Here is a 21,580-nt window from a genome sequence, read left to right on the forward strand (position 1 = left end):
GTCTGCGAAATCAGTGAAAACTCAACTATTGAACTGTCCAGCTAAGGAATTTCAACTTTATTAGGATCACTTTTCTGAGTAACAAATCTTTCTCAATAACACAAAATATTAGTCGGTCTTTTCGTAGTAAGATTTTATCAACCAACAACTTGCCAAAAATGATGTGACCATATATAAATGTAATGCATGTTAGGTGCCTTCAACCAGTGTCCCTTATACTGTCCAACAAGGATGAAGACCAGACCATTCCAGAACATTTTTCTGGTTAAAATATGATGCAGCTTATTTGAATATAACGATCATTTTCTCAGTTGAAACATCGAAACTAAGGTTTCTTATGAAATTACAAACCGTCAGTAGTACAAAAATGTCAATATTAGAGTTAGCCATCCCAAGTAAATGCAAAGAAGTTACAGTGTTTTGAATAAGCTTTTAAGGTATTTTGTTATTTCAGTATTAATCCTTAGAGTCTACAGTATATTGTATCATCTGTCATGCATACATCTCCAAAAATTTAGAAACTTCTATTTGATAGTTCAGTATCACTATAGAAAACTACCTCACCAAGCTTGGTTTGAGTATAGGAAGCGTTTGTATCAGCATCAGATTTGGACCACCACACAGTAAGACAATATTAAACTAGGTAACTTAAGGTATACTTATAACTGTACTTGCAAGTAAAAACGAACTGCTTCATACATTACTAAAAGTCAGAATCTTTTTAAAAAATATCAACTTTATACTGTACAGATTTAGTCTTAAGATTGAACATATTTTTGCAGTGAAATAGAAAACATACTTCACTTTGATGTCCATCATCTTTGTATATTGATATTTCAATTATACTCTGTAACTTATTGCTAAGACTTTTACACATAAACACATAAATAATCATTAAAATAGCACAATAAATAAGCATCCAACATTTTTTTTCTTAGAGATTTGATGACAATGATTATCAATGAATTTGAAACTTAGATTTCTACACTTTTACATTGTATTTGATTAGTTAACATCAAATATAATATCAGGCCAATCAGATTAAAATTTATTATCATAGATTGAACTATTGTAATTCAATCAACACTAACTACTTGACAATATTATCATTGATTATTATACAACATCCTATCAGTGTAAATTGTTAGTGTTAAGATAATAATCTTCATATATATATATACGATTGTACAGCTTGATAATAAATTCGTTGAAAAGAGATCCCTTCGCTGAAATTCGTGTTTTAATTTTAATGTTTAAATGGGAACTATCTGTCGAGTTAAGATAATAGTTTAATGATGTACTTTATATGAAAATATTATATTCTTCAAAAGACGGAAAATTCTAACTCTAAAGATTTATTAAGCTTTATCTTGATCAATTTACATTCAGATTTGTTTCAGTATAGAATCATCTGTATACCGTTAATGAAAAACAAAATCACACATTATTATTCTTAACTGAACTAAACATAAGTTATATTGGTAAAAACCTATTTCGAATGACCTTGTGATTCACATCCCATTGTTTAAAAAAAAAATTACAAAAATTAGACTATTAATATACACAGAATTATGAGTATACATAATAAGTGTAGACATATATATATATATATATATATATATATATATATGTCATTAAACAAACTACACACTCATATACACATACACACCACTATTTTCATGCTTGTGATTAGGTCGATTGATTTTTTGTTTGTTTAAACAATAAACTAATAAATGCACAAGTTGACGTTCTTTGATTGGTTTAAAGATATTTTTTTCATTTCTATACTTTATGAATATTGATTAATTCCCTGAGTTTAGTTACTAGTGCAATGTGTGAACTAATGACTCAAGAGTTAATTTTTACTTAAAATTCTATATCATCATTTAAATAACAACTAAATATTAAATTATCAAACACTAACAATATTATTACTGTAATTTCGTAATTGTCATTAATTAATGAATTCAGTTTTAATTGCATACAATATCTTAGCTTTAATTAAATTGTGATAATAAATGAAATATTTCTGGGTAAATGTTTTTTAGGATATTCTCAAGAAAACTTGATAGAATTGACAATTAATGATTATCTTCAAAACTTCAAATAGTTGCTACATTTACAATCTGTTAGTAATGTCATAATGTAATAATAATTCAGTGCAAATTGTTGGCAATCATCACTGACTGCTATTTGTTCACGAATAAATTGTTGGCAATCTATCTGATTTTTATAGATATGATCTTGATAAAGTTTGCTAAAAGTATTTATTCACATTGAAAACTACGAACGTTTTCATATACGTTTGGTTATTTTACAATGCTAACTTTTCGGTTGGATAGTTGAGGTAAAGGTTTCAATTTTTCTCACAAAATTCTTTATTCAACAGGGTTAATTCAACGGATAAAATATGTTCTAAACTGTTAAAGTTTTCCCATACATTGCATAGCAGGAATTATCGACTCCCAGATCTCAGACAGAGTACATTACTCTGAGTTAGTCTCTAATGTCTTACACTTCCATTCTCAATCAATTCATAATGTTATCTGGGTATTATCCATTTCTATTAGTGATAGATGTTGCTGAACTTCATCAGCTATGAGAACCCATCACTAGAAGGTATTATATGGAATAATAAATACTTGTGCAATTTCTGAGTGTGTATTCAACTAAGTGAAATTTATTTACTCATTTATTTAAACACATAAACATTGGCACAATGAGGCACGAAATATATATGTGCCACACAAATCATTTGATTTGTGTCAGGTCTGGAATACCGAGTAAAATGAAAAAAATAACCACTCACTTTCAGATAACACTAAAGATTGAACAAATCATTGTTATGAAAATGAACATAGGATTTAAAGTGATAAAATTATAGAATGTGTTCAATTTTCAACTTCCGATCGAATACGATCAAGTTTAGCGAATTGAAAAGAAAATATTTCTTAATGAATGGTTCATTTACTTATCTCTAAAAGAGCAAGCAGACGTCTAAGTAATTCGCCCCCCCCCTATGAGATCATGCTTACATTTAAAATTATACTAATCAATTTGTTAGTTATCTCTATATCTAACCAAAATGCGATCAACCGTATTTCACTTTAACAGCCTACTACTGACTCAGTTTAACCCATTAATCGATGAATCTTGTTTTATCTTCAAAAGTGGCACCTTTGCTCTTAAATTACACAATTTTTTCAGCTCACGCCATGGTTCAGTATGTTTGTATTCTTCCTTCCTTCTTCTATGGTTAGTGAATAGTTCTACACTACTACCAGCATAAATTTTATCTGCAGAAACAGATGAATTACTAGAGATTAAATTATATCATTTTCGATGACAACTTCGTAGGAATTTCGGTTCACAGTATTATGGAAACTAGTTAAAAAATATATCTATAGGAAAAATAAACCCTACGAAACTTAATTTATTTTTAGAGATACTTTTAAACATGATAATTTCATGCAACAGAATTTAAAATGTTTTGGTCAAATTTGTAACAAGCTCACTAGGAGAAACCTCATTCACTTAGATGGAGATTAATGTAAAACGACTAATTGAAATAAAAAGTTTTCTTGTACTTCATTTCTTCCTGTAATTCAGTGACATTAGTTTATCAAAAAAAATTTTCTGTACAGAGTAGTTATAAGTTATTCAGAAGACAAAATATGTACGTGAAATTTATTGTTTCTTGTACAATTTAACCTTGATTGGGTTTTCTTATTATTAAACATCATAATTAAGATAAGTACCTTGTTTTAAATGAAACAAAATTCACTAGGGAAATAACTATGCAACACAGTTATTTCCTTTTTAGATAAATAACGAACTTTTGCAACTAACTTTCAAAACTCCATTCTATATTAAAATTCTAACAATTTATACAATGTAAAACTAATTTAGTTTGTAAATATCAGCTACAAATCTACTAGTTCTTAATTATGAACTACTTTTCTGTGATTGGTTCATATTTACATAGAAAGTGGGGGTGTTATAAATATGAAAAGTGATTTTATTGGCTGATTACTTCTATTGACTATTGTTTCAAGGATAACAGATGATCAGTCAATCATATGAAACATAAAAACCAACTTTCATTGTTGACGCAATAAAATGTTGAATTCAAGTTATAGATAGGGCATTTCTAAAGAAAAATGTAAAATTATTCTGTTTTACTTTTCTATACATTAACCAAACAAACTTATGAATTCTCTAAAAATAAGATAAAACATACATAATGTCAAGTAAAATAAAAAGTTATTAACTCGATTTCGTAACTAGCTTACACAATCCGTGCTCACAATAAATTTCATTGACTGATTATTAGGTCTTGGTTGATGCATAAATAAATGACATAATATCTGAATATCATTGACATAATTAATGGTGGTAAAATTATATATCATAAAAGTGAGTGGGAATGAATAATTTCATAACCGTAAACACCGACGTAAATTATAACAAATCATACCATACCATAGATAATGTTTCAAAATCCAGATAATATGGTTAATTAATACAGATGAAAATATGTTGAAAACATTCATGATAAGATTTCTTTAAAATGATTAGTCCCTTCGAAATGTTCCGTATGAATAAATTACATTTCGCAGATCAACTGTGTTTTATCGTTACATAATTCCTCTTGAAAATACATTCTTTTTGTCTAAAAAGAAATTGAGATTAGTCATCCATTTGACTGTAGAGTACCGACTTTACAATCATCCTTCACACTAGATATTAATTTATTATTTGCAATGTTACAAAGCAAAATAAATTTTAAGTCATTATTGTTCATGAAATCTGAACGTACAGTATACCAACTTGAATTGTCACAGATCATATTAATAGATTAAAGCTGAAAAATGGTAATAGCTTTATCAGAAGCTATTAGCATGAAATAGAAGGACGCCAGTTAAAATAGTTTTGTCAGTTTAGAGTCTAAGGAACTGTTGAACATCATTGAAATCATGAGCTAACCTCTATAACCTCATACTGACAATTATTGTGTGCTCACTAGTGACTAGATTCGAGAGGGAATTTGAGGGTTTCTCATTAGAAGCCGTGACCAGTAGAGCTAAACTGTGTCAGTTGTGAGGCAATCAGACACCGAAGACAATGGATGATGGTCGTGCAATATTGTAGATTGATTGAAGCTGGACGCCATCGGATGCCGGCTCAGTAGTCTGTAAGTTAATTCTTACTTTACGTAAACAAAATCATCCTTTCATTCATAAGCTTTCATTCACTTAGTTCTCTTAGCTTATGTGAACCCTTCAAATCATGTCCAATTATTATGTAACCCAATTTCTAATTCCGGAAACCTTATGTAAACACTTCACAACCACTAAAATTATTACACAATCCATCACATCTGTTTCCGGACTTCATTTAACTACTGCCTCAACCATACCCCTACGTTTCTTGAGTTCCATCTCAAAATGATTTGGCATCTGTTCTTGAACAGATATACAAATATATGTGGTTATTATTGATAATCTTTGTAATTTTAATTTGTTCCGTTATCATTGTCAATTGTTCAACATAATATTATACCTTAATGTTGCCTTCCACTACATATATAGAAGTTGGGCGTTTATGCACGAGACCGTAGTTTTAATTCCTGAGTGTGAAATCGTGGGTTTGCGCTTCTGAGAAACGGTTCCCAGGTTTACAATGGTGGTCTAACATTGATCAGTTAATAATTTCAATGATTCGTCTTTTTGTTGTCGAATTCAGCTACTTAATAATTTAACAAGTAGTGTAACACATTACGCCTAACTTTATTGGCTTGGTGGTAGTCAAGTATGGTGAAAAATTATATTCAGAAGTTATATGGGTAATATGTAAACGTCGAAAATCGTTTGATTTTATCACACCCTGCTTAAATTAGTTTTATAATCACTCAATGTGATCAGTCGTGGTTGCTCATGATACAACTATCAAAGGGTTTTAAATTACGTTCAACTTTTTTATGCTTCATTTCCAAGGGATTGTGGGATAAGGTATTTCAGCATCAGAAAGGGTTTTGTGGATATTATAGTAATTTTAATAGTTGAGGTTGTGAATCAATTAAAGCTGGACCACCATGGAAAACCTGGGAGCACTGGACGGCCGTTTCTTCCTATCGTGGGACTCCTCAATAGTGCGCATCCACGACCCCGCCACGCTTAACGTTTAGACCACCGAGCCGGCATCCAACGGTGTTAATGTCCAACTCCAACTAATCAACGAGATTGAGCGACACATCCACCATTGTCATCAGTGAGTTACTATTTCACAACTGACCCGGTTGAACTCCACTAGTCACTGCTTCTTACTAGAACTGCAGGAGTCATTAGTGAGCATATGTCGATTAGTATCAGAAGGGGTTTTGTGAATATTATAGTAGGGTATTTTAGGTATTTTAGCCTACCCAAATCCCATGGTTACCGAGATACGTAGGCAAAAAATACTGGAGAATTCGAGGAACGATAACAGTTTGTAGATCAAGAAATTTATCATTGAACAATCCTCTTGGCACCTGACCACATAAAAAAACGATCACCTCGATCAATTTGGTAATTGTGAAGAATAACCAATATTATCCTATCTAGTGCCAACCTGATTTTTAACATTATAATTAAGCTTGAGTGAAAAATATGTATGTTCATGTGTAATAATTAAGTAAAGATATTGAAAGCAATTAGTCCCTTTGATAAATTTCGATAATGTAATAAGAAGACGAAGTAAAGATAAGTAAAGACGTAAATTTATGAACCTTAGTTTCACCTTTCCTGAACTAATCTCATCTTCAGTGTTGTAATGACTTGGAAAAACCTTGACACTAACACTAGCACAGCTGTTTATTATGATTGAGGATTAAACTTCCATTTGCTACTTGTTCAGTCTAACAAGACTGAAATGGCTCTATGCAAAGAAGAATCCAAAACTATAGATTAAAACTTTTTTATGCATCAAACACAGTTACACCATTGATTGAGAACGGATTACGATGTAAAATATTGTATGAATAATTTACTTAACTGTTCGGTAGTCAAATTTGAGTAAATTAGCTCAAACAATAGTTAAGGTTCGTTGATCAATGGTTTGACTTATGTATACAAATTACAAAATCAATAGATTTAATAATTTATCGAACAAAAATAAATTACTGATTTACATTGTTGCTTCTTTCAAATATTATCAATTCTTTATGTCATCAATATTTGGGAAAATATGATCAACCGCAAATTCAAAAAAGAGATAAACCTCCGGAAACTATTCCCTAAGTAATGAATCAACTACTGTTTTCCATGACCATAATCGTGACGAGTTGCTTTTAGTCACTTTATTACTATCATGTGCGTTAAATATGAGTGATCAAGTGGAAAAGATGAGACTTTCAGAGTTCTTCTACGTTTAATTATTATGTATACATTTTTTATTGTATATTTATTGGACATTTAATCTACAGTATTTTTATATTATCCGAATTAGAAACTTTCATTTAACTCATTAACTGTTGGTATGCCTTTCATCGTCCACAAATTACATTTAATTAAATTTTTTCCTTATTTATTCAGTTTTGTACCACAAATGACATTCTGATTCCCTTATTATGGTACATTATATTCTTTTAATTGATGTATATTGTTAAGTGAGTTTTTGAGTCACAAGATATAAATTAACAAAAAGTAAATCGGATTATTGTTCTCATATTTTACTTTGTGACCTTGAGAACAGAACGAATTAGTTTAGACCAATAAACGTCGTCTTACCTAGTGAGCAGATATATTGGTTAGGCGGTCAATGTATATATATACTTACTTACTTACTTACACCTGTTACTCCTCGTGAAGGAGCATAGGTCGCTCACCAGCATTCTCCATCCAACCCTGTCCTGGGCAATCCTTTCCAGCTCCTTCCAGTTGTTATTCATTCTTTTAATATCTGCTTCTATTTCCCGACGTAATGTGTTCTTAGGCCTTCCCCTTTTCCGCTTCCCTTCAGGATTCCAAGTTAGGGCTTGCCTCGTGATGCAGTTTGATGATTTGCGTAATGTATGTCCTATCCATTTCCATCATATTTTCCTAATTTCTTCAGCTGGAAGTTGGTTTGTTCTCTCCCACAGAAGGCTATTGCTGATGGTATCCGGCCAATGGATGTTGAGTATCTTGCGTAGACAGCTATTTATAAATACTTGTACTTTCTTGATTGTGGTTGTTGTATTTCTCCAAGTTTCAGCTCCATACAGTAGAACTGACTGTTTTGACGTTCGTATTGAAGATTCTCACTTTGATATTGGTTGAAAGTTGTTTTGAGTTCCATATGTTCTTCAATTGTAGGAATGCGGCCCTTGCTTTGCCAATCCTCGCCTTTACGTCTGCATCTGAACCTCCATGTCTATCGACGATGCTTCCCAGATATGTGAAGGATTCTACATCTTCCAGAGTTTCGCCATCAAGAGTGATTGGATTGCTGTTCTCCGCTTTGAATTTGAGGACCTTGGTTTTCCCTTTGTGTATGCTGAGGCCTACTGATGCAGAGACTGCTGCTACATTGGCTGTCTTTATCTGAATCTGTTCACGTGTACGTGATAGGAGGGCTAGGTCATCTGCGAAGTCCAGATCGTCTAATTGGTTCTGAGCTGTCCATTGTATTCCGTGTTTTCCTTCAGATGTCGAGGTCTTCATAATCCAGTCGACCACCAGAAGGAAGAGGAAGGGAGAGAGTAAACAGCCTTGTCTGACTTCGGTCCTTACTTGGAATGCATCTGTCAGCTGTCCTCCATGCACTACTTTGCACCGTAGTCCGTCGTATGAGTTCCGGATAATGTTGACAATCTTCTCAGGAACTCTATAATGTCGAAGTAGTTTCCATAGCGTTCTCCTATCTACACTGTCAAACGCCCTGTCATAATCAATGGATTTGATGTATAGTGATGAGTTCCACTCAACTGATTGTTCGACGATGATCCGTAGTGTTGCAATTTGGTCTGTGCACGACCGATGCTTTCGGAATCCAGCTTGTTGATCTCGAAGTTGGGCATCTACTGCATCCTTCATCCGGTTCAGCAACACCCTGTTGAAGACTTTCCCTGGTATTGACAGTAGTGTAATGCCTCTGTAGTTTTCACATTTGCTCAGATCTCCTTTCTTTGAGATCTTGATGGGGTGTCCTTCTTTCCAGTCCATTGGCACTTGTTCCTCCTCCCAAATCTTTTTGAATAGAGGGTAAAGTATGCTTGTGGTTACTTCGACGTCTGATTTCAGTGCTTCAGCTGGTATGTTGTCGGGTCCTGCTGCTTTCCCGTTCTTGATTTGTCTGACGGCCATTCTAATTTCTTCCGTCGTTGGTGGGTTGACATCTATAGGAAGATCTGTGTGTGCTGCTTCGATGTTCGGTGGATTCACTGGAGCCGGCCTATTCAGGAGTTCCTCGAAGTATTCTACCCATCTGTTTCGCTGTTGTTGAATTTCAGTGATTGGTTTGCCTTCTTTGTCTTTGACCGGCCTCTCTGGTTTACTGTATTTCCTTGATAGTTTCTTCGTTGTATCGTAGAGCTGTTTCATATTTCCTTCTCTAGCAGCTTTTTCTGCCGTCGTTGCTAATTCTTCCACGTATTTCTTCCTGTCGGCTCTAATGCTCCTCTTCACTTGCTTGTTTGCTTCTATGTATTCAGCTTGTGCTTGGACTTTCTCTGCTCGTGTTCGGCTGTTGTTAATTGCTGTCTTCTTGTTCTTCCTTTCTTTGATCTTGTCCAGTGTTTCTATAGAGATCCATTCCTTATGATGGTGTTTCTTTAGGCCCAGAACCTCTTGACACGTTGAAGTCAATGTTTCTTTGATGCCTTTCCAGTTGTCCTCCATGGTAGTTTCTTCTTCCTTCAGTAGATCTTGAAAGGCTTGGAATCTGTTGTTGAGAGCTATCTTGAATTCATTGAGTTTGTCAGTATCTCGAAGGAAGGCTGTGTTGAACCTTTGTATTGCTGTTTGTCCAGTTGTCCAGTTCTTTTTTAGCTTCAGTTTTAAATTGGCTACAACTAGGTGGTGATTTGAAGCTACGTCAGCTCCTCTCCTGGTTCTCACATCTTCCATTGTCCTTCGGAATTTTTTTTAATGCAAATATGGTCTATCTGGTTCTCTGTAGTGTGGTCCGGTGAGATCCATGTAGCCTTGTGTATACGTTTGTGTGGAAATATTGTGCCTCCTATGACTAATTTGTTGAATGCACACAAATTTGCAAATCTTTCTCCATTTTCGTTCCTCTCTCCCAGTCCATGTCGTCCCATAATATCTTCATATCCAGTGTTGTCTATTCCGACCTTGGCATTTAGATCTCCCATCAGAATGGTGAGGTCCTTTCTTGAGCATTTCTCTATGATTGACTGCAGCCGCTCGTAGAATTGATCTTTAATGTCGTCGTTGCTATCATTGGTGGGTGCATAACATTGGATAATATTCATTAAGATCCCCTCCTTCTTTGTTTTGAATGATGCTTTGATGATTCTGGATCCGTGGGATTCCCATCCTACAAGTGCATTTCGTGCTACTTTGGACAGCATTAGAGCAACTCCCTGAGTGTGTGGAGCATTTTCCTCTTCGTGACCGGAGTATAGCAGCATCTCTCCCGTATTTAGCCTTTTCTGTCCAGCTTGGGTCCAGTGGTTTTCGCTGATTCCCAGTACTGCCAAGTTGTATCTCCTCATTTCCGTTGCTATTTGGCTGGTCTTCCCGGTTTCCCACATTGTTCGGACGTTCCATGTACCTATAAAAATTTTTGCTCTGGTTGTTAGAAGGGGCATCGGCCTCGTGGCTTCCGAAGGAATTCGGCTTTCACCATGAAGCGTCATAATTCTTCTAAATGAAGACCTTCTAACTCTCAGGGCAGAGTTACAATGGTTTGAATTATTTTTTCTGGTAAGCGTTTTTTTAGCGAGTTAGTTTTCTACGGGATGGGGACGCTAACCCCATGCCCAACCCTCCTCCTTTTCCCGGGCTTGGGACCGGCAGTAACTCTAGAAGAGCTACAGGCGGAGTTAATGTATATATATATATATATATATATATAGTCTATCCTTTACTACTCTCTGATTAGATCCTAGAGATAATTCAACTCAGTGGTCTAAAGAGCTACTAAATCTGGCTCAGAATAGAGACCATCCTACTGTAATTTTTTTTCTACTTTTTTTTCATAAAAATGAAAGGAACTTCATTAACTGAAAGGACTCGTTCAGTTGCATTTTTCTTGATGGATTTATTTCGCCTATTATTTGCTACTCTCATTCAGTTATTTTTATTCATTTATTATCTCTTAAAATTTATTATACTCACCTTCCTTTCTCTATCCCTTTACAGTCTTATTTTTCTTTTTATGTAGAGTATATTTATTTTGGAGCCTATTTGTACCAATATTTATGTGTATTTTTTTTTACGAATTTCAAATAAAGAAAAATTACCAATCACTCGTAACGTTAATTTTAATTTTCCATCAATTTGTAAATCAACGATACCGTCACTCATTTTTTTTATTATACAAAGATTTCCTTTGTTTACTTCTTAGTATTTACGATATCTCCTCATCCTCCTTCTTTGTATGACCTTATTTTCAACCTAGAAATACTAATCAATTTTAAATATTTTATGTCTTCTTGTTTCTTAGACTTATTTCTGTGCTGTTCGGAAATTAACTTCATTATTCAAGGTATGTGATATTTTATTTGTAGTAATGTTATTAATTATAACTTTAAACCAATTACAGTTGATGAGAAGTCTTGAAAAATTATGAATTCTTTTCTTAATTTACCGATGCTGATTCTAGTGCCTATATTGAACTTTATTCAGTCTAAAATACAATCAGAAATTATAGCAGAATTCTCGTTCGTTTTTCGTCTAACCTATTTCTGATAACATCGGGAGTTAATTAGTTGTTTGATTTGTAGAATCATGTCAGACGCATGTTAATTCTGTTCAGCAGTTCTTCATTCCACAATGTAACTTAACAAACTGACTAACACCCAATTCCATTATTAACAAATAATTAGAGTAAAACTTATTCAAGTTATCTGTGATTAAGGATGGCAACACTAATGAAATTATTAACTCCACTATACCCGAACGTATATTGCTGACCTCGGGGTTGAAAACACAGTGTTACCACAGGCTATGGTAGATTCTCTAGAGGTTGAGATGGTCGACCACAAAGAATCTCGGGACATACCCATCCACTGGTACACCAGCGAAGAGAAGAAGTCCTCATACCTCCAACCTTTTACAGTCAGATTAGCGTAACCTTAGCGCCAATGATAGCCTAAACTGACATTAGCCATTCTGAGTTCGACTATACATAAAATTATTTGATTTACTATAGCACCATCACTATTCAGGTAAACAATTCCCGATTATTTCTAACAGTTATAGTTGTAGAAATTCCTACTAATCCTTTAGAATTAGTTTACAAATGATGTTTCATACTTTCGAACGCTGATCGCCAACTGATTAAGTATATTTTGAAAATATCACCACATAGTTGATATAACAAAGATCGAAAAGTCTTTTTTCAAGTAACAGATTCATACAATCACTAAATATTTCTTTCAGCGTTGGCTCTAGAATATCGCCAGCGTCAAAGTTGAGGAGGAACGGAGATTATTTGAAGACTTCTCTGATCACATTGAACATTTTGAACAGCAGAGAGATTAATATATTCCCTAAGTACGACAGAGGTGTTCCCATACAAAACCTTCATGGAACTAGTAGATTTCTCAAAACACTCGTTTCTTCAAAAGATGGTAGTTTTGTGAAGCAGATGAATGGCGCCCCTAATACCAAGAAACACAAGCCATTTAGCCTACGGCGAAGAAACAGTCGACGAATCTACGTCCTTAATGAAAGCCTTCTTCCTCGTTGTGAGTTACGCCATAATTAGTTTTTTCAGCCTGTGGAGTATTACGGGAGCTAATGTCTATGATGTGACAAGTAATAGAATGAAACCCTACTACTCTCAGTTTCTCATATTTTCTCAAGAAACCGACCACTTATTTGTTCAACATTTCTCTTCCATCTTTGAATAAGGTGGAGTAGATCAAGTGTTTTGTGACGCTTTGAAATCTTGACTTACTTATGGACCACTGATTTTTAAATCCCCAGCAGCGGTTGGATCAAAGTTGCTGGGACGACTGGAAATATTGAACTACCCTTCAAAGTTCTCCCCACAGCATCTGGGTTGTCATTAGGGATTACTAACTATTGTATCATCAATCATACAGATTGTTTCACTAATGAAAGGCTTCTTGTTGCTAGTGATTAGAAAGAATAAGAACAGCTTTTAAGGGTTACTGAATCCACTTAGTGCTTCTAACGAAATAGAAAGGTTTGACCGCCGACCTTCTCCTTCTTTCATTGGCCGTGTGACTCTTTATAAAATAATTTCTCTATTCTTCAATCTATCTAACCTTCAATAGTTTTGGATGAAACATTTGAGTACATTGTTACGGTCGCTATTGCTGAGGTGAAGAAGTTAAACAATAACTTGTATAAGTTTAGCAATGGGAATGTAGTTATTAAACAGGAAGTGTGAAAACAACTCAATAAAGGCATAAATATATTTTAGCACGGTGACATAAAGTAATCAGTAGTAATTTTGAATGTCCAACGAAGCGAACTTTTAAATTGGGTAATTATGATTTCCAAGCATTATTCAGCTTCTGATGACAAACCATTTTTTCCAGCACTTTACTATTATGAAAATATTGCAGCTGCGAACGCGTTCCATTGAATAAATGGATGTTGAATAATCTGTGTCGGTCAAACGGTGGAGGGGAGGGACTAGATCCCTCTTTCTAAACAAAAATTTGACTTCAAATAGTTAGTAAGTTTGTGCTTAACCTGTAGGTACTGTATGGCAGATTAGAGAGATGTCTACATGTCTGACAATGATAATCCACCGATGTACATTAATAAAAGTTGTTAATAATAGTTAAGAGGCAAAAAAAATCTAAGCGAAACCAAAGATCGAAATTCGAAAAGAATATAGTTTCAGATGATCTAAATTCTGTCAGTAATTTGTCGTGAAGTTTACATTACATCTTATAATTTGAAAAGTTGCGTTAAATTTTCATTTTGAATGAATAAAGATATATACTGTTTAAAACGACATGATAACAGTGAGGACACATGAATGTCCTTAAAATTGATCGGAAGTGCAATTTTTAATTCAGACTTCATAAATCAGAAACATATGAGATGCATCTTATAAGTATGAATTGGTTTAATCTCTTCCTGAAGTGTTATATTTTCAAGATGTGTGTCTTAAAATCAAACCTGTCGCTGTAATCATTCCCTTGATCTCTCTATTTGCGGAAAGCATAGAGAAGTTTCTTATATTGTGACTGAGAAAAGAGTTCAGATATCATGTATATTACCAAACCATTGAAATATAATTAACATTTGAATGAGAATATAGACTCTCTTATCGAGATAAACCTGATTAATCAATCCATACGAAAAGGTCAATCAATAATCTAACCAAAGGTCAACGGAATAAATAGTCAAATTAAATACAAGGATAATTCAAGGTAATGAAACCTACGAGGATAGCCAATCGCAATCACAACCATTAGATTAAACACCTTTCGAGTAACTAAAAAGCTAGCTCGTACGTAGAGTAAGTACTGGTGTTGTGCAGTACGACAATGGAAACTCCGTAATTAAACTATATTGTTCAGAGAACAAAAACTATTTTAAGTTGATTATTTGTGGAAAGGCTATTGTGTTTATCTCTTAAGGTATCAAAACTGGGAATTAATTTTTCAATCTTTAAAATCCACCTATCACATAAATCTCAAGTTTTAGGTGAAAGTCTTAAGGATCTTCTCCATATAAGTTTCTACATTAAGTAATAATAAAATAAATGTCGCCTAATTATGTGCCCTGTTAGGAGTATACACTACTTTACTCCAATAACTTTGCAAATTATGACCGTCAGAACCATCAGTAACAGTTTATACTACTGAATCACTAAAAGCAGATTATAATTGTTGATATTTTTCGCTTTTGTAATTACTTAAATGCTATTTGATGTGAGTGACAATATCACTTACTGTATAATAAATCACTCTAGTGTCCGAAGGTCAACAATTCATATAGTCGAACGAAATCCGGGTAATATGTCAAGATTATTATTAAATCCCTCTTTTTCTAAGAGACATAATATAAAATGTTACTTGTTAGATGACGTTTTGATATAAAAACATGAAATCGAAAAAGATGTCAGGGTTTTACTTTCATACAGGCTATTCGCTGTACTAATATGTCTATATTACACAACTATTGGTGCACAGACACAAAAATAATCACGTTTTCTAAGTTTAAGTGACATTTCATTTGTATACTGGTACATTAAAACGCTTATCCATTTGATATGAACCAATAACAATATATAAACCTACCGATCAATAGGTCTTCATATTAACCTCAAGAGGATTTAGTTACTAGCTTTTGGTTGCATCCTTTCTTTTTGATAAATGGTGTAATTGAGGATCATCTGGTCGTTCGATCGAATCATTCATTGCTACATATCATATTGTTCATATGTTGATTATTATTCCTAATATTTAAAGTAATTTATCACGTTAAAAATGTTGAAATTCAATATTTCATGGAGTTTTCAATTATGGTCAATTTCTCTTTGTTTACAGATTTAATCTTTTTATATTTTTCAATTCCTTACTCAGGAGTTCAAATCAATCTGATTATTTACTACTTTTCAAAAAAGGCATTATTAATTAGGACGGGTGTGTTATTCTATTATCTGAAATAGTCAGATTAAGCAAACTTTATTATGTATATAAATTTGATGCTTGAAGTTTCCAGTTGTTATGCTACTTTTTGTTACGACTGGAAAGATTTTTAACCACAAAGAAAACTGCTGTTAGCATATATGATTCAGATGATCGTTTACTGTCAAAATATCCTATCATTTTATACAAATTTATTAGAGGAAACACAGGATTCAACATTGATAATGCTGTCTAGAGTGAATTGAAAACCCTCATACTAGTTGGGAAAACAGAAATATCACGTAGTTTAAAAACAATAGAATACCTAAATCTGTCTAACTAAAGAATAAAATACTTATAACGTTGAGATTAGAATCCCACTTTCACCTTTATTTCAGATTCACAGCGCCTATAGGTATGATTAGTGTAAAGTGGGGAATATTTTCACAATACAACCCATTCACTAGATCGACTGCCTCAAATAAATATTTAGTGAAATAGCAAATTAATATATATCAAGGAGACGGACAGTAATGACACAACCACTATTTATTTTCGCGGTAGACCACTCCACATATAAATAATTAGAGGTTATAGTATCACTGTAAAACAAAATAGTTAGTAAAACTGTCATTTACTGTGTAATCTAATGACTTGATTACGGAATAAACAGACAATAAACAACTAACTTTTTTGTAAAGTCTCAATTGACTCGCCCAAAAAAACACGATATTGTACATAAATGTGAACAGACATGAATCTGAAATTTATATATCCTGTTTCTTAGATTTGTTCATTAAAACTTTAAAAAGCTGCGAATTTACATAACCAGTTAGTACTGACCACCAAGATGATGTAATGGGCAACTTCCCAAATTATCAACTGAATCTTATTCAACCAATTTTATAAATCAGCATTCATTTTCTTACCGATAACATAAGTTATAGAAATTCACATAATCACCTTTAATCAATGAGCTCAAAAGAGAATTTATATTGATCATTTCTAAAACCAAAACATTCTCCTGATCAAATGATCTCACAGTGAAAAACAACTTACATCCAGTGTACGTTTTTAATCTCTCATCACTATACTTGTGAACCGATAATAATTAAATATTAATGATTTTTTTCATTCATTTTATAAAACCATGACTTCAAAGGTTTAGAAGGATTTGTTCTTAATATAGTTTTTTTCATTTATTCATATTATTAACTACTATTTAGCATTGAGTAACTTGCACTGATCTATTTATTTAACCTCTTAATGGGAAATTTATAATTCATACACTACCCTTTATGTAATCTGTAGACAATTTGTTCTTATCAAACTTCTAACTGCTTCCTAGTCGTTCAGAAATTTCCGATACATACATTAATAGTACCATTATACAAGGTTTTATACACCATAATCAATGAAGTTCATTTCGAACCATCATAAGAAACAAGAAAAGGAAACAACATAAAAGTTAAAATTGATCAGTATTTATACGTTGGGGATAATGTCACTAAAAGAAAAGGGTGAAGTTGAAAATGACAACAAAACTGACAAGAGAATAAAAACAAATTTTTAACAAATGAGTGATAATCAAACACCCAGTCGACATAAAATTCAAGTAAACATCGTGAGTGATGGTCAGTGGAATTTCCTCATATTTTCAATTATAAATTACAATAAAGAGGGAATGTAATTGACAAATGTTAAGATATGACTATTTTACCATGATAATAAGAGGTTCACCATATTTTATTTCTGAATATAAAGGTCATATCCAAAGGGATTGATAGTGAAGGACTCTGCGAAACAGAATCAAATTAGTATTCATTGCTTGTTAACTATTTTACATACTTTTATGTTATCCACATTGTGTTTACTATCGACAAGATGTCTATTAATCGTACTTGTGAATACTTAGCATCCCTACGAACACACCCTTCGAGGAGCATGTTCAACCAACCTTATAGATACCCTTCATCCAGTCCGTACAATGTACCTGCTTAAAAAAGTACGTACAACGTACCAAGATACGTACCTAAAGTATATTTGGAGGTGACTTTAGAAGGATAGTGATCGACTTTTGATGGGTCTTAGGGACATGTGGTGTCATACACAGAAAATAGTTTGAGAGCAATAAATATTCTCTATAGCTCCATATCGTTCTTTTTATCAATCCTGCCTGAAAATTCGTCACCTTAGAATGGGAGATGGATGGAGAGATGATGAATTCATGTTATTCTGTAAATATTGTCGTTCTTACTCTCCTTGAATTTTGTGACTGTTAAATTCACGAGTTAGTCTAAGATAGACCACCGTTGAAAACCCGGAAGCGCTGGACGGCCGTCTCGTCGTTGTACGGGACTCATCATCAGTGCACATCAACGATCCCGCGTGCGGGATCTGAACCCAGGATCTTCGGTCCCACTCACAAACGTTCAACCACTATACCACTGAGTTGACATCCAATGGTGTTAATATCTAACTTCGATTAATCCTTGATCTTGCGCAACCGTTAGTCCATTTTCTGAGGCAGTTAACTGTCCCGCATCCGATACGGATTGGACTCCACTGGTTACAGATTCTCACTAGAACTCCAGGAAGTTCATCTTGACGCTAGTCATTGGTAAGTACATCGTTATTGTCAGAATGGGGGTTTATGGAGATTATAGTACTGTAACAGTTGAACGCATGAGTCGATCTAAGCTAAAGCATCATTGAAAACCTAGAAGCACTAGACAGCCGTTTCGTTCTATTTAAACCTATCGGAAGAACAGGATGTGTCATATTATTGTCATGGTTAAATACTGAATTTAATAGATTTAAATCTGTACTAATATTGAATTACAAATGAAATATTCTAAACCAGTATAATTTAATCTCTCCAATTTCATTATATATATATATATATATATATATATATATATATATATATATATATATATAAGGAAATAAATAAACCTGATATTTTCCTGTTGTTATACATATAATTTCCCTCTTCTTCGAGTAGATCATATAAGTGTTGGAACCTGCTGCTGAGAGCTATCTTGAATTCGTTCAGTTTCTCAGTATCTCAAAGGAGAGCTGTGTTAAAATTTTGTGGCGCTTCTTGTCCGGTTGTCCAGTACTTATTTAACTTCAGTTTATCTTGGCCACCATCAGAAAGAAAATGCCTCATGCATGTATACGCACACACGAAGTTTCATCAAAGCTGTGCAAACAAGAACGGAAAGCACTAGTAGGATAGGAAACTTAAAGTTCTAGGATCACCAAATTACTCTTCAGCGCATCGGAAGCTGTCATCCAGTGCTACATTCCCACCAACGATAACAGTTTAGACGATAAGGATCAATTTTTCGAAAATCTGAAGCTGATTGTGTAGAAGTGCTCAGAAAAAACCTGACAATACTGAAGTGAAATCCGAACTACAAGGCCAGAATGGACAACACCGTGTATTAAGGTATTTTGAAAACACGTGGACTGGGTGAAACGGACGTGAATTGTGAGTTAATTGTTAATCAAAAGAATGATCATAAGTAATACATCATAGTGAATTCATACGGTGAACTACAGTGCAAAATCATGTATGGAGGACAGTTGTATGATTCATTTCAAGTGACTGGTGTCAGACAAGGCTTCTTACTCTCTCCATTTCTCTTCCTTCTGTTGATCGACTGTTTTATGAAAACCTCCACACCTCCAAGGAAGCACACAATACAGTAGACAACTAGGATTCATTTGGGCGATTTCCACTTCATAGATGACCTAACCCTTCTACCTCATACACACGAACAAATGCAGACGAAAACTCCTAGTGTACCAGCAGCAGACTCTGTACCAGTAGGCCTCAACATTCACAACGGAAGAAAGCAATATTCCCAAATACAAAACAACAAGCACCAAACAAGTCACACTTGATGACGAAGTTATGGAACAGGTGGAAGCTTTCATGTACATGGACAGCATCACTGATAATCATGGATGATCTGATATGGGTATGAAAACTCAGATTGGTAGTACACGAACAGTATTCCTACCTTTGAAGAATATCCACAACTCGAAACAAGTGTCATAAAACAACAAAGTTACAATTCTCAACACCGACATTGAAACAGTTCTATTGAATGGAATTGAAATTTGAAGAACTGCCAAAAAACATCAGAACGGCGCATGTATTAATAAACAGCTGCCTACACAAGATACTTCACATACATTGTTTGCAGACCAGCTCCCAGTTGTGGAGGAAATTATGGAGAGGCGATGGAGATCGATAGGGCACGTTTTTGTGGAAACCATCAAACCACATCACAAGGTAAGCTGCAAATTGAGATTGTCAAGTGGTGAACTGAAGAAGATATGATATCGGGAATCGGAGTCAGAAATCGAGAGAATGAATAAGACTTATCAACAAGTGGAGAGGCGATATGAAGACAGAATTGGTTTTACACTCCAGGTCTCTAACCTATTTCCTAGCATGGGACTCCTCAGAAGTGCCCTTCTACGATTTCGACCCGGGACTCAACCCTGGACCTTCGATCTCACGGACAATCAAATTGATCTCAATCATAAACTGACTTTAACCGATTCATAATTCCAATGAAAATGAAACCCCTAACGCAATCGAAAGCCCCAATGGTCAATCAATATACCCTATTTTGTCAATCTACTTATGTTTAGTGAGTAGTATACTTTTAAATTCACAGATATTACCTTTTATTTTCTTAATATCACCGTTTAAAATTTTGTTTATATGTACTTAGATTATTCAAGAAAATTTCACGTAATTAAACGAACAGAAACGAAATTGATCTTACAATTTTTGTTGTGAATCTGCTACAACCATTTGGTTTTATATCAGAATAAACAAAATAAGATTACAATTTAAAATCCAAATAGCGTATATTGAGTTAAAACTAAACAAAGTGTTTATTTTGTTTAGCCACTGGTTTAGCATAGATTAATTGAATCATGTATTCAACATTAACCGATATTTATTGCGTAATTATTTAGGACAGCGAAACAATGAAAAGTCATTGACTAATTGAGAGGATTTGACAGAAACATCGATTATATATATATATATATATATATATATATATATATATATATATATATATATATATATATGTAATGGCATATGTAATGGCGTATTAAGCACCTATTCAGTGCTCTCTCTAGATTTCAATAGCTCTCCAGATAATGTCAATCTGTATGAAATCTTTTGGAAGTTTAGAAGATCCCTTTTCTTCAATCTTGAACAAATCATCTAGTCGAATAGAATATGAAATTAATAACAGTAAAAAAAAGGTACTTTGTAATTATAATGAAAAAGTAATCATTTAAAATTCCCATGTACACACAAGTTATTTCTATTAGTGATCAGTTACCTAAACAAACAAATAAATATGTTTTGAATCCAAAGTTTAAGGTTTATCTATTTGAAACATTATTTGAAAACGTTATTCACTAAATCAAATCGATACATTAAATAATATCTTGATGGAGATGGAAGTAAATATTGCTCGCAGAAAATATGCTATAGATGAATTAACAGAAGACTTTAAGTGTCCACTTCATGGATTATGTCACAAATATAACTAAGGTAATATCAGACAAGATTTGTATCCAACTTCTCAAAAGCCTAGAAAATCAATCGTTTCAAAATAAGCTTCCAATTGAACCAAATAGATATGTTCATAATTTTTCTGTGGTAGATGAAACTGCATAAAGCATATTGATACATACATCCAATTTGAAAACTTAGATCGTCAGACATCAGATCTAGTTCCGACCTCTGATCAAGAACTTGAACTTTCCAAA

The sequence above is a fragment of the Schistosoma haematobium genome, chromosome 1, assembly GCF_000699445.3.
Source record: "Schistosoma haematobium chromosome 1, whole genome shotgun sequence".
In the NCBI taxonomy this organism is placed as follows: domain Eukaryota; kingdom Metazoa; phylum Platyhelminthes; class Trematoda; order Strigeidida; family Schistosomatidae; genus Schistosoma; species Schistosoma haematobium.